The sequence below is a fragment of the Puma concolor genome, chromosome A1 (genome assembly GCF_028749965.1).
Source record: "Puma concolor isolate L17-30 chromosome A1, mPumCon1.1.hap2, whole genome shotgun sequence".
In the NCBI taxonomy this organism is placed as follows: domain Eukaryota; kingdom Metazoa; phylum Chordata; class Mammalia; order Carnivora; family Felidae; genus Puma; species Puma concolor.
The window spans coordinates 87708729-87720765 of NC_141667.1; the positions used below are offsets into that span (position 1 = coordinate 87708729).

A 12037-nucleotide genomic window follows, 5' to 3' on the forward strand; every position below is an offset into this window, starting at 1 on the left:
TTTTATGCCCTGTTTTAGGTAGAAAGGGAACCCTTCCTATATTTGTTTTTTCTCACTTGCCTCAGATCAATCAGTATGCCAAAGTGGTATATTTTGAGGTGTCATGTTCTAATCTCCTTTACTACCTATTACAAAAATGGGTAAATTATATGAGCAGGTTATTCACAGAAGATGAAACACAAAGGCCATTAAACATTCAGAATTATGCTGAACCTCAGTAGTAATCCGGGAAATGCAAGTTTAAGTAATAAGATAGTTTACTCTAAAACTGGGAAATTTGAGAATATGAAGTATTAGTATAAGGGTAAGTGGATATTTTCATGCTGTGCTGCTAAAAGTGTAGAGTGCTTCCAGCCATTTATGGGGTGGGAGGGTGCAATTTTGGGCTGTGATTTGGTGCATTCTGATTTGAGGTAAAGCTACATGCTCAGTCTATCACTCTTAACCCAAAATTGGGTTAAGAGTCCTATTTTGAAAAGAAAGGGATTTAGGAACGGGTTTTCTTTTTTCTGTTTTTGTTTGTTTGTTTGTTTTTAATGTTTATTTAGTTTTGAGAGAGAGAGGCAAAGTGTGAGCACAGGAGGAGCAGAGAGAGAGGGAGACACAGAATCCAAAGCAGGCTCCAGACTCTGAGCTAGCACAAAGTCCGACACAGGGCTCAAACCTGTGAACCATGAGATCATGACCTGAGCTGAAGTCAGAGGCTTAATGGACTGAGCCACCCAGGCACCCCTTGCACCCCTTAGCAAAGGTTTATGTACAGTCAAAGTTTGTATACTTAAAGTTCACACTTGCAGAGTCCTCCAACCTAGTTCAAAGAATGTTGGCAGTTATGACAAATCTATCCTCCAGGCAAGATCCTTTTCTTAGAAATTTGACACCTGAAAGACCTGATGATACTGACTCTGGGGTCCCCAAAGAAAGGGCCCAGTGAAATCATCTTACAATGTAGTGTGCAACCACAGGGCCTCCCTTGCCTCTCTTGCACATAGATTTCTAAAGTGTACTACTCTTAACTTTTAATATATACACCAAAGCCAGCATCTTGTGGAAAAAACAAAAGAATAGATGGAAATAAGTGGAAAAACCACTTCAAACAGTAAGACAATTTACCAAAATAGCAATATATGAAATTAACATTAAAAACCTAGAGTCTTCACCAAAGAAGACATACAGATGGCAGATGAGTAACCAAGATATCCTTCAATAGGTAAATGGATAAACTCTGGTAGATGTAGACAATGGAATATTATTCAGTGCTAAAAAGACATGATCTATCGGGGTGCGTGGGTGGCTCATTTGGTTAATTGGCCGACTTCAGCTCAGGTCACGATCTCACCCGTTTGTGAGTTTGAGCCCCGCATGAGGCTCTTTGCTGCCAGCTTGGAGCCTGGAGCCTGCTTCAGATTCTCTGTCTCCCTTTCTTTCTGCCCCTCCCCCACTCACTCTGTGTCTCTCAAAAATAAACACTAAAACAATTAAAAAAAAAAAAGAAATGAGCTATCAAGTCATGAAAAGATACGGAGACAACATAAATGCCCATTACAAAGTAAAAGAAGCCAATCTCAACAGGCTACTTACTGTATGATTCTAATTATACAACATTCTGGAAAAGGCAAATGTTAGAGCTAATAAAAAGACCCATGGTTACTAGGGGTAGGGGTTGGGGCCAAGGATGACTAGGTGGAACGCATAATGATGGATACAAGTCATTATACATTTGTCCAAACCCAATGAATGTATGTCAAGAGTGAACCCCAAGGTAGACTGTGAACTTTGGATGATTATGATGTTTCAGTACAGACTTATCAACTGTAACAAATGTATCATTCTGATGGGGGATGTTGATGAAGGAGGCTATGCAGGCAGTGGTAGCGGGCTTAAGGGAAATCCCCATCTTCTCAATTTTGCTGTGAACATAAAACTGCTCTGAAAAAAATATAGTCTTAAAAGAATAGAAAGAAAAATAAGAAAGTCATTAAAAAATATATAGTCTTCATTTATATGAACAAAAATGAGTTCCAAAGTATAGTTTATAATAATATGTACTTAGAATAATTTTTAAATACCGAAGCATATATACATATATATAGTTAGGCATATACACCTAAGAATAATTTTTAAACACCTAGGCATATATGCCTATACATATAAATAGGCATATACACCTAAACTATATAAGGAAACGTATATAAACATCTATAAGAAATATATATGGACAAAAATATGTCCAAAACATATATAAGGAAAAGTATGTTTTAAAAAATACTATGTACTCGGATAGAAACAATGGGAGACAATTCACCACAGGTCTCTCATGTTTCTGCCCAGCTGAGAAACAGATGCACTGACTGCCTTTGTTCTACAATGTCTTTTAAAAAGTGTTTATTATTAAGATATTATTCACAAACTACAAAATTCACCCTGTTAAAGTGTACAATTCACAGCTGTTTTTTTTTTTTTTTTTTTTTTTAAGTAGGCTTCATGTTCAGCGTGGGGGCCCAATTCCAGGGCTAAGTGTGGGCAGAACTCACGGCCATGAGATCAAGACCAGAGTTGGGATCAAGAGTGGGACAGTGAATTGACTGAGTCACCCAGGCCCCCCTACATTTCAGTGGTTTTAAGTATATTCACTAAAATGTATAACCAACACCACCATCTAATTCCAGAACATTTTTATCACCGCCCCCTCCCCCCCGAAAAATCTTTGTACCTACTGGCAATCTCTCTGCATTTTCTTTCCCTGCCAGACCCAGGTAACCACTAATCTACTTTCTGTCTTTAGGGATTTGCCTATTCTGGAAATTTCAAAAAAATGGAATCACACAGCATATGTCTTTTGAGTCTGGCTTCTTTTATTGAGTATAATGTTTTCAGGGTTCACCCATGTTGTAGTGTGTGTCACTGTTTCACTTCTTTTTATTTCCAAATAATATTTGATCATATAACATTTTGATTATTCATTTATCAGTTAATAGACATTGGGGTTGTTTCTACCTTTTGACTATTATGAAAAATGCGGCTACAAACTCAAGAAATATTTGTACGTTGTTGGAGACATTAGAGACTAAATGGAACAGAGGGCGGCCGAGACAGCAGAGCAAAACACAAGTTCATTTGATAGGTTACTTGTGATGAGTTACACGAAGACTGTTGTCCAATCAGAAAGACATTTTGCCTTCCCAAGATTAAATTTTTATACACTTCATGGGATGTTCCTGGGATTTGCCAATGCTTCATTTCCCATTATGCGTTTTAACTTTAGGTAAAACTCTGATCAAAATGCCGATAATATAATTCTATTGACTTTTTCTATATTTGTGAGGGACCTGGCAGAGTGTTGCCTAATGAAAGAAGGCAACACTGAATTACCATTAATAATTTCAGTTATGCTTTTAAATGCTACTTGCCAAAATCTTACTTTATAATTTGAATCTAGCATCATATGGGCCAGTGGTTTTCAATTTGGTATGCATATAAGACTTATCCAGGGAGTTTTAAACAAGTAAATAAACCAGGACCTATACCAGACATACTGAATACCTTCAGTTAATATTCTTGGTATACAATCTATATTATTTCTCAGGATTATATGTTATAGTACAATATTTAAAAAAAAAAACAACTATGATCACCTATTTTTTTTGTGGATCAGGTGTAACATTCACTGACCTATTTGAAAATAGGCTTAATCATTGTCCTTAAAGACATTGGCAATTTTTTTGGAAATGGCTTTATTATTTGGTTTTTCATGTTATAGAAACAGCCAATTTCTGTGTCAGTTACATTAGCCTTATTATGAACTTTCATTAGATCTTTCAAATTTGGAAATTATTAGTAATAAATTAGCCATAGCCATTTTAAGTCTCTCTCATCTATGAACAGTTTTGTTTTATTCTATGTTTGCCTCAAGCAATCTACAATCAGCTACAGGCCTGAGTTTGTGTATTTAACAAAGAAGAATCATTTCAGAGCCCAGTAGAAAAGGAATGTGCCAGCTACTTCAAACTACTGATGCTTCAAAGACACGACTCTTGGGTATAGGATTTTCATGATATCACTTAGACAATTTTCAGAGCATACTGGGGGCTGGAATCAGAATTCTAGAACCCTTTAGTTGAGAAGCAGATGGCTTCACAAGACTGACATCTCAAGATCTAGTAAAAAAGAATTTCTTACATTGTACTAAAGTGTTAAGGGAAAATTTTATTGTGGCTATTTGTTTAAAATATTGTTGATATTGTCTTAAGGTTCTATTTGCTAGACATATAAAGAAGCCTTCTCTTTCCTTCTTAAGCTATCTGTAGTCCACAGCAATTAAAGGAAATTTTTTTTTGACATTTATTCATTTTTGAGAGGGAGAGAGAGACACAGAGAGAGAGAGAGAGAGAGAGAGAGAGAGAGAGAGAGAGGCAGAATCTGAGGCAGGCTCCCTCCAGGCTCTGAGCTGTCAGCACAGAGCCCAACACAGACCTTAAACTCACGGACCACAAGATCATGACCTGAGCTGAAGTTGGACACTTAACCAACTGAACCACCTAGGCACCCTGGTAGACCACAGCAATTTAATAAACTCTTCTTGTAAATTGAAAACATTACAAGAAACAATTGAAAACATTAAAAAAAAGATATCAGCTTCTCATCGACCAGTCCCAATCCCAACATTCAAACACTCTTATTGATATACACACTTTGCATGGTGATATATAGTTATTTGCATGGTTCCAGTGACACTCTGTCTCCCTTTTTGCTAGGATAATTGGCATTTACAAAAGCAAGGCTGTGCCTACAATGTCATATTTGAGAATAGTGCTCATTTAATCAGATATTATAAGCCATTTTAAGGGAATTAAAATTGACCTTACTTATGCACCCAATGTCTACTGAGTCCTTCAGGAAAGCTGTCCTGTGCCTGCCGTACAGAGTCCCTACTATAGATTGAAATCTTTGTCCCTCCAAATTCATATGTTGGAACCTAATCGCTAATATTCTGGTATTTGGAGATGGGGACTTTGGAAGGTGATTAGTTCACAAGGGCAGAATCTATATGAATGGGATTAATGCCTTTATAAAAGAAATCCCAGAGAGTTCTCTCACCCCATCTGCCATGCAAGGATGCTGTGAAAAGGTGATTGTCTATGAACCAGGAAGTAGGCCTTCACCAGACATAGAATCTGCCTTGATCTTGGACTTTACAGCCTCCAGAATTGTAAAACATTCCTACTGTTTATAAGTCACCTAGTCTGTGGTATTTTTCTAACAGTAGCCCGAAGGGACCAAGACAGTTCCAAACTTATAAGTGGTAAGAAATTTGCTTCTTGGCAGACCAGAAACAATAGGACATTTTGGATACTTCAAAAATGAAGGATTTTCCCAAATTAATAGGTACTGTTAATAAAACTACTTTCAAAGAATAGGCTTCGAAGAGTAAATATGCAAATAGATTCTTTCTGGCAGAAGGAGAATAGAGATGCTTTCATCCCAGAAAGCAAGTTTTAGGTCTCTCTACAAATACATTTCAACATTTTTTGTCTATAAGTATCTCTGTTCTTTGACTTTTCCTTTTAACCGGTTGTGACATTTTCTGGTTCTTTCATTAAGAATATGTCAAATAGGGGTGCCTATTTGAAAAGCATATGATTCTTGATCTTGGGATCATGAGTTTGAGCCCCTATATACATACACATTGGGTGTAGAGATTAAATAAATAAACTTTTCTAAAAAAGGGTAAGTTAAATAGAATCTTTGAAACACAGTCATTTTAAATCTATATCAGAGCCATGATTTTAACCATTTCTAAAAATTTCCCTTTAAAATGACTTATTCTCATACTGGCCTGCTTAACATTTGTCATATGCCTAAAACTGTTTTGTTTCACTTACATTATTTGTTCCTCACAACAAGGTACTATAACACAGACACTACTAAGAGCTTGCCTCCCTCCACACCTTTGTTGGCAGATGGGGACTATAAAACAGAGTTTATAGATAAATGAACTAGGATTAAAATCTAGGCAGTTTGGTTGCAAAGTCCACACTCTTAACCATTACTCTATACTCACTATAAAGAGAGAAAACTTTAATTTTTATGACTAATTTTGAGTCTCAGAGACAGAGATTTCTCAAGGTAAACCTATAAATTTGTTTCCAACTTTGATTTGGTGCCCCTTGGTGCTTGAAATTAGGAAAAATGTGCTAATTGTCATAACACCAATATTTCCAGTGATACTGAAAAATGTGGGAGAGACATAGTTACAAGTTTGGCATTATTAGACCATCCCTCCCCTCCCCTCATAAACATCTTATAATTTTAATCCTATATGATCACTGCTCTGGGTCATGTTAAAAACAAGACAATAGGCTGAAAATGGAGTTGCTTATGCTAATCCCCATGTCAACAAACTGAGGCTGAACCTAATTACAGTTTTGGCTCTCCCAGAAACAGAATCTTAGACTACTCAATCAGGAATCACCTGATCAGCACTAGTTTGGTAACTTCCCCAAGAGATCCCTCATCCTCCTAAAGAAAAGTAACTTTGGAATAACCAATCTGTTTTGTTTAGTTTTGTTTTTGCCTGGTATAATTTTTTTATTCCAGCTCCCTTTTGACTATAAAAGTCTTTCCTTTTGTACAGCTCCTCAGAGCTCCTTTCTATCTGCTAGATTAGATGCTGCTTTATTGGAACCGATTTTTTGCTCAAAGAACTCTTAAAATTTTTAAAAGCCTCAGTTTATCTTTTTTTTTTTTAATTTTTTTTCAACGTTTATTTATTTTTGAGACAGAGAGAGACAGAGCATGAACGGGGGAGGGGCAGAGAGAGAGGGAGACACAGAATCGGAAACAGGCTCCAGGCTCTGAGCCATCAGCCCAGAGCCTGACGCGGGGCTCGAACTCACGGACTGTGAGATCGTGACCTGGCTGAAGTCGGATGCTTAATCGACTGCGCCACCCAGGCGCCCCTGCCTCAGTTTATCTTTTAACAGCCATGGTTAGAATGAGTCTGGGCCTTCAAGTTAGAACTGATAGTGCCATTATCAACAATAGCCAAATTATGGAAAGAGTGCAAATGTCCATCCACAGCTGAATGGATAAAGATGTGGTATATATACACAATGGAATATTACTCAGCCATTAAAAAGAATGAAATCTTGCCGTTTGCAATGATGTGGATGAAACTAGAGTATATTAGGCTAAGCAAAATAAGTCAGAGAAAGACAAATACGATACAATTTTAGCCATATGTGAGATTTAAGAAACAAAACAGATGAACATGAGGGAAGGGAAGAAAAATAAAATAAGAAAATAACAGGGAGGGAGGTATGCCATAAGAGATTCTTAACTGCAGAGAACAAACTGAGGATTGCTGGAGGGGAGGTGGGTGGGGGGATGGGCTAAATGGGTGATGGGCATTAAGGAGGGCACTTGCTGGGATGAGCACTGGGTGCTGTACGTAAGTGATGAATCACTAAATTCTACTCCTGAAACCAATACTACACTATACGTTAACTAACTTGAAGTTAAATAAAAACTTGGAAGAAATAAAAGAACTGATAGTGACAGTCACTTTGACTGGTGAGAGGCTGAAGAGCAGCCTATGTTTGGCTGAAGGGTAGCTGATGAACAACCAGCTGCATACCTGGTGATACAATCTCTCATGATCCTTCTTCTTTTTGTTTTTAAATGTTTATTTATTTATTTTGAGAAAGAGAGAGAGAGTGCACGCATGGCCAGGGGAGGGGCAGAGAGAATCCCAAGCAGGATCTGCACCGTCAGCGCAGAGCCGGGTGTGAGGCTCAATCCCACAAACTGTGAGATCATCACCTGAGCCGAAACCAAGAGTCAGACACTTAACCAACTGAGCCACCCAGACACCCCTCTTTTTTTCTTTAAATCTTATCTGCCACCAGCCTCTTTGTCTTCCTGCCAAGTTCTTTTTAAGGGGCGCCTGGGTGGCGCAGTCGGTTAAGCGTCCGACTTCAGCCAGGTCACGATCTCGCTGTCCGTGAGTTCGAGCCCCGCGTCGGGCTCTGGGCTGATGGCTCAGAGCCTGGAGCCTGTTTCTGATTCTCTGTCTCCCTCTCTCTCTGCCCCTCCCCCGTTCATGCTCTGTCTCTCTCTGTCCCAAAAATAAAAAATAAAAAAAAGTTGAAAAAAAAATTTTAAACTTTATTTTTTGGTGCCAATCATTATAGACAGAATAATCTCAAAACTTGGAGATTCACTGAAGCTTCACTCAAGAGGCTTTTCTGACAAGCAAGGGAGTTGAATTTCTTTGTTTTGAATTACAGTAAATATGGCGAATACAGTAAAGCTGTATTAATCTAGATTCCACCAAGTCATAATACGTGGTTTTTTAAGGTACCTGTTTGGCTTATGCTGAATAATTCTATATGTGTATCTTAAATGTATGTTATTTGATGGTAACTAAGGCTTTTTGGGGGAGCTAAAACTTGCAATTTTGCCAACTCGCTCCTGATAGTGCAGGACCATTTGCTCAATTTTATCATGGCTTCATTTTTTCCAGCAGACAAACTACAATGTGAAGATGGATCTAAGGTTCCAAATCACCAAATAAAAATCCTGTTCACAGAACTATCTACCTAATTTGTGGGGTCTTTTGTTCAGAAGTTATGAAAAATTTCAAGATGGCAAAAGCAGAGTATTAAACAAAGTGAAGAGCTCTTCTAAATGTGTGCCCTTCTACTTGTCTGAGTGTGGTGCATGTGAATGTATACATATAAGTACACATAAGCTTTTAGGCATAAAATTGAGTTTTTAAGAAAAAAATCTCAAATATATATGCTTTACACACACACACACACACACACACACACACACACACACACAGATACAACTATTCTTTCTTAAAATTTTCATCTGCTCTTAAAACTTACACTATTGTTTCTGGGGTGCCTGGATGGCTCAGTCAGTTAAGTGTCTGACTTTGGCTCAGGTCAGGATCTCACAGTTTGTGAGTTCAAGCCCTGCGTTGGGCTCTGTGCTGACAGCTCAGAGCCTGGAGCCTGCTTTGGATTCTGTGTCTCCCTCTCTCTTTGTCCCTCCCCCACTCACAATCTCTGTCTCTCAAAAATAAATAAACATTAAAAAAATTGAAAAAAAAAAAAACCTTACACTATTATTTCTAAGAAGATGTCTGCATTTGTATCTCTATTGTATTCATTTAGCAAATATTTATTGTTTGCCAGAATTCTGTTGGAGGCATTTAAAATGCATATAATGACTGCAGGTCCCAAAGCAATCTTGCACCAAAGAGGGAACTTGGGGACTGAAAAACACCTGGTGGGGCAACAAGACAGAAGGATCCTGGCTTAATGACACTGTGGAACATCATGCCTGTCTGTGTCAGGCTTTTATGTGTTTATGTTATTTTAGCCACTGACATTTAGGACTTTTCTATTACTTTTACCGAATCTAATCCTAACTAGTAAAATAGCCATTTCAAATTCAACATATCCAAAAACAAACTGTGGATTTTTTCTCTCAAACCTCAATAATTGCATCCATGTCCTTCCAGTTGCAGAGGCTGAAATTTTTTGTAAAGGAGTACTTATCCTTGGATTCATGAAGTTTCAAGGGATCAAGGAGACTATAAAATTGGATGGGAAAAAGTGCATCTATAATACCACAAATCTATAACTGAAATTCAATGTTTCCTCAATTATTATTATAGGTAATAAATAATAATATCTGTGATTTGTCACCAACAAAAATCACAGATATTTTTATATTACATTACAGTTGTTACAGAGTTCTCAAAATACCTTTAATATTCATCATTGCTTTGTGGGTTTTTTTGTTTGTTTTAGAGACAGAGCATGCACACACGTGCAAGAAGGGGGGAGGAGAGAGAGAGGGAAGAGCGAGAATCTTAGGCAGGCTCCACATCCAGCAGAGTCTGACATGGAGCTTGATCTAATGACCATGAGACCATGACCTGAGCTGAAATCAAGGGTTGGATGCTTAACTAACTGAGCCATCCAGGTGTCCCCATCATTGCTTTGAATTATAGGAACAACTGTGAAGAAAGCACATGTGTTTATCACATGTTTTATTATTTTGATAATGATATTTCAATATAAGTGAGTTCCTTTGTAATTTTAACTATTTTAATTCATATTCTTAAAACAATGCTCTGAGAGGGCAGGTCATAACCTTCATTGGAGGGCTAACAGGGGTCTATGACATATAAAGGGTAAGAGTCTTTTCCTGCTAGTCACCCTTGATCTCTCAATTTGTCTCATATCCACGTGGCAAAGGGTGCTAGTTGCCACCAGTATCCATTCTTCCTATTTTCCTTAGTAATAGAACACCAGGGTTTTTGGTGGGGGGATAGTAATAATGTTCTCACCTGAAAGACTATATTTCCCAGACATTCCTTGTAGGTAAGTGTGGCCTTGTGAATAAGTTCTAGCTAAAAAGTTCTAAGTCAAAATGTTGTAGAGGAATCCTTGGAAAGGTTGCTTAAAAGGTTCTGCTTAGCTAAATAGAAAACATTTTTGGCTTCTCCTCCTCCCTCTTTTCTCCAGTCATGAAAAAGGACCCAATGAATGGACTTCTTAGTCATCTATGCCCTTGATAATGAAAACTGTGGTGGTAAAGAAGAAAATGAGAAGGAACTTGAGTTCCGGATAACTGTAGAGAGCTACCATGTCATCACATGTTTGCCTACTTCTGGAATTAAGAACAAATGGAGGGTTACTTGAGGGGTTGTGGCAGGGGAGGTGGGCTAAATGGGTAGGGGGCATTAGGGAATCTACTCCTGAAATCATTGTTGCACTGTATGCTAACTAACTTGGATGTAAATTAAAAACATAAAATTAAAAAAAAAAAGAAAAAAATACTCTCTAGGTAGATTTCAGTTGTTAACCACTAAATACAATTCACAGTTTGAGTATTTCTATCTCCACCATTAATACCCTGGTCCCAGCTTCTATCAAACCTCACCTGAATTGTTGCAATACCAAGTTCCTATTGATCTTCCTTCTCTTCCCTTGGCTCCTCACAGTGTATTCTCAACCAGGATCCCAAATGAACTTTTAAAATTTATAAGGTGGATCATATCACTTCTTTACACAAAAACTTCAAAAAATTTTTTCCTCATCCCCCATAAAAGTTAATTCCTAATGAAGGGCTATATAGTTTTATAAGATGTTACCAATCTACCCCCCACCTCTCTAATCTCTTCTATTACTCTATTCCAGCTCACTCAGTTCCTACCCAACTTAACCCCTTGTTGCTCTTTGTATATGACAAACATGCTCAAGGTAGGTGCTTAGTAATATAGGAAATGAATAGCTGAGGAAGCCAGCAGAAGGCTATTTCAGGGGGCAATCTTTGTCTAGGCTAGAATTATTCAATGTGGCAAGCCTGATTATTCCAAATGATTGAATTCTTTTTTTTTTTAATTTTTTTTAACGTTTATTTATTTTTGAGAGAGAGACACACACAAAGCGCGGTCTCTGATGAGGGTCAGAGAGAGAGAGACAGACAGACAGACAGAATCTGAAGCAGGCTCCAGGCTCTGAGATGTCAGCACAGAGCCTGATGCAGGGCTTGAACTCATGAACCATGAGATCATGACCTGAGCTGAGGTCGGATGCTTAACCAACTGAGCCACTCAGGTGCCCCCAAATGATTGGATTCTTATGTACACTGTTGACATTAATAACTAATCCTGACCTGAGCACCACCATTAAAATAATTTCTCTAAAACACTGCTTTCAATAGTACTTTCCAGCTCAATAACATTTAATACTTATCCACTTCACTGATAGTTAAAACTAATGTCTATTGAAGCTTGTTACTAGCAGTAGAGAAGCACAGGAGTCTGTTTGTTCTTATTGCTATGCTGCAAGTTCATAGCAAAATAATAATAATGAAATTTAATTATGTATAACATACTTGTCCACATAGTTGATATAATTAGATATAATTATAAAGCTATTGTAAAATACTTGAAAACATCTTTTTAAAAAAACTGTTTTAGGGGTGCCTGGGTGGGTCAGTCAGTTAAGTA

The 12037-nt window shown here is 37.7% G+C and overlaps 1 protein-coding gene across 1 annotated transcript in view; it reads right to left on the bottom strand.

Moving 5' to 3' along the window:
* The window catches only part of POLR3G (RNA polymerase III subunit G), a 106506-nt gene that overhangs the window by 63247 nt on the left and 31222 nt on the right, over positions 1-12037 (bottom strand). The gene's annotated exons all lie outside the window — the stretch shown is intronic.